Here is a 3,810-nt window from a genome sequence, read left to right as displayed (position 1 = left end):
TACTGAGAATCAGCCAGTTTAAGAGGAGGTCATATCTCTTTGTAGCTGATTTCACAGTGACACACCCTCTAGTGTGGGGTTTCTCTGCTAGCCTGACCTGCACGTGTTCCCCTCCTCCGTCTCTAAGCTGTGTGTGAGTAGCCTGAGCTCTGCCAGGAATCATCTGACAGTCCTGTGGCTATATGTGTCTATAACCTGACAAGATAGGAGCACACACACACACACACACACACACACACACACATTGCATTACATTAGTATTTTCATAAAGTTGTGCCGTCTTACTCTTGGATAACTCTGTAGCGTTGTCTCCCATCCTGTAGAGGGCGTCAGCGAGAGACTTTACCGCTTCACTTTCCAAGTAGTATTAGCCTATGTGCTGCCGTGGCAACCCACCTCTCTGTCAGACAGACCAATCTGAGACCACAGCAGGAGACTATAATAGTCCATAACCTTCAACCTGTAGGTTAGTCTGGAACTGTACCAACCACCACCCTCAGCCTGCTGTCCTGTGAGCTGGTAGTGTGGGGTTAGTTCAGTACTGAGGTGTTTCTTACACTCTTAGTCCCCTGCACAGTTTATTAGCTCATATAGTTACTCAGAAACAACTAAACAGCTGATTTAATCTCTCTCCCTCTCTCCTTCTCTCTCTCTCTCTCTCTCTCTCTCTCTCTCTCTCTCTCTCTCTCTCTCTCTCTCTCTCTCTCTCTCTCTCACTAAGAGGGAGAGAAAGAGAGGAGGGGAGGAATGATGGAGGGAGAGTGGAAGAGAGAACAGGTGGTGTTTTTATTAGTTCTTCCATCCAAAGGAGAAGAGGTGAAAACATGTTCTCCTCTCTCACAACCAGTAATTCATGAAGACTTTATCCTCGATAGAGAGAGAGGTGGGGAGGGGGGGGGGGTGATGTAGGGATGATGTCATGGTTGGGTGGGCTATGCGTGCTGAAGCAGTGACTACCCCCTGCTGGTGATTGCCAGGGAACTCTTAAACACGTCTGCCTCAGGTGTGTGTGCGTGTGTGTGTGTGTGTGTGTGTGTGTGTGTGTGTGTGTGTGTGTGTGTGTGTGTGTGTGTCTGTGTGTGTGTGTGTGTGTGTGTGTGTGTGTGTGTGTGTGGGTGTGTGTGTGGGTGGGAGTGTGTGTGTGTGTGTGTGTGTGTGTGCGTGTGTGCGTGTGTGTGTGAGTGCTGATTCTCTACCTTTACTTACAGATGGAGTGTATTGTATTCTCAAGTTTAATCACTTCCATAGTTGCCTGTGATTAGCGCTTGTAATGAGCTGCTAAAGGGTACTGGGATTAGAGCTCGGTTTTAATTCAACTCAAAGAGTTCCCGGCCTCGCTCTCACTCTCTCTCATACACGCACACACACACACACACACACACACACACACACACACACACACACACACACACACACACACACACACACGCACACGCACACGCACACGCACACGCACACGCACACGCACGCACACACACACACACACACACACACACACACACACACACACACACACACACACACACACACACACACACACACACTCGCCATATCTACTAACGAGCGCTCAGCTCATCACGGAAACGTTGCAATTTGAAAATAACAACAATCATAAAAACCCATCTAAACATCTGCTGCTCGTAACTAACGTCTCGGGCAAACCCCAGCACACGTGCCTCTTAAAACAGAGAACAACGGTTATTTTCATCTCTCAGATGTCGACTTTTATTTCTTTTCTCTTTCTTCGGCTCGACTGGAACCGTTTAGTCGTTTTTTTAATCAAAGACGCGGCCGTTAAAACGTATACGGCGGTGAGTGCGTCCGGTATCCCCCCCGCACTAGACAGCCCAGTGCTAACTACCATTTAGCGCAGATTTAAGGAATGCCGTTTTATTACCGTGTTTAAAGAATTTGTGTTAGGCCTATAGGCCTACACACACACGCGCACGCACACACACACACACACACACACACACACACACACACACACACACACACACACACACGCACACTTTTATTACCGTGTTTAAGAAATATGCTTTGTGTTTTATCGTCTGTGCCAATAACTATTTTAAACATCTCAGAGCGTCTAATTGGTCGTAATTATACAGTTCTGACCATTGAGGAAGATTGCATTCGGATTGTGACTGCAAACATCAAAGGTATGTGGCTTGAAGTAAACATCACACACACACACACACACACACACACACACACACACACACACACACACACACACACACACACACATTGTATCAGATTAGTGCTCTGAACACAGCACAGCAATAATCACAGATTCCCATTGACTGCAGGTCAGACAGACAGACAGACAGACAGTTATTGGTTAGAGGTTATCAGTATATGGTTATGGTTAGGCATTAACTTTAACTGGTTATGGATATGGTAAGTTGTCAGGGGAAGGCATTTGCAAATATTAGCATATTAACAACAATTAGTAATAATTAGCACAACAACAAAACCGAGTGTCCCCAGCGTGATTCAAAGCTGCAACATTCAGGTTACAAGTCGGTTTCAGACTCCACCACCTCCTTATGTGGCATTCTGACTCCATATTTACCTGCCAGTACAGCTAGATAATACAAACACACACATATTCTTTGGTCTGCAGAAACGACCCCCCCTGAACGCAATAATTTGGAGACTGGGTTGAAATAGATAGATAGATAGATAGACAGACAGACAGTCAGACAGACAGACAGACAGACAGACAGTCAGACAGACAGACAGATAGATGTGTGTTTGTGTGGCTGTAGTGATATAGCCTGAGGGTAAATGTGTTTTTGATATAGCGTCTCTTCCTCTCCCTGCATGGCTTTAATATTCCCCCTCTTCCCAGGATAACAGGGTCACAGCGTGGAGACCTCATCCACTCCACACCTGGAATAACACCACCCAGAATATCCGCTCTCCTAGTGTGTGTGTGTGTGTGTGTGTGTGTGTGTGTGTGTGTGTGCACGCTTGGTGTGTGTATGTGATAGCTTTATGAATGGAGGAGCAGGGGAGGTCATGTAGTACATGAAGACCTTGCCTTGCTCCTACATGCACGCACTCGCTCGCACGCACATACACATGCACGCACACACACGCACGCACGCACGCACACACACACACACACACACACACACGCACGCGCGCACACACACACACACACACACACACACACACACGCACACACACACACACACACACACACACGCACACTAACAGCCTTAGAATGGCATTGCTCTGATGGTCTGGTTGTGGATGTTAGAGATATGAAACACCCTAAGGCGTCCTACAACAGCTTGTTTCCCTCCCGGGCTGTTTCAGTAACGAGGCCTACTCTCACACTGAACTACTCTCACACACTCAATCTGCTGTTAGAACGCATGTGTGCGTCTTTGTGTGTGTGTGTGACTCATCAGGCACTCTCTCAAACTGTTACTCAAAGTGCTGAAATTCATTACAAATGGTGAAAAGACGGATCAAACCCACGCACGCACACGCACACACACACACACACACATACATTACACACACACACACACACACACACACTCTGTGTGTCACTCTCTCGGACGCACCGCTGTGGTCTGATTAATAAAAGATGAGTGCAGAGGAAGTAAAACTGTTTTTATTCCCCCTCTCCACAGACGAAAGAAAAGAAAAGAGAGGATGAAAGTGAGAGAAAGAATGAGAGTGGAGAGAGAGAGAGGGCAGGGTCCACACTGCTCACCACAGGACCAAGCTCTGAATGAGCCATTCACCCCAGAGTACAGCAGAGAGAGGGAGGAAGGGAGGGATGGCAGG

This window comes from Nansenia antarctica (assembly GCF_963989245.1).
Source record: "Nansenia antarctica genome assembly, chromosome: 1".
Lineage (NCBI taxonomy): Eukaryota > Metazoa > Chordata > Actinopteri > Argentiniformes > Microstomatidae > Nansenia > Nansenia antarctica.
The sequence above is the reverse complement of the archived record's forward strand: the minus strand, read 5'-3'. Positions refer to the sequence as shown.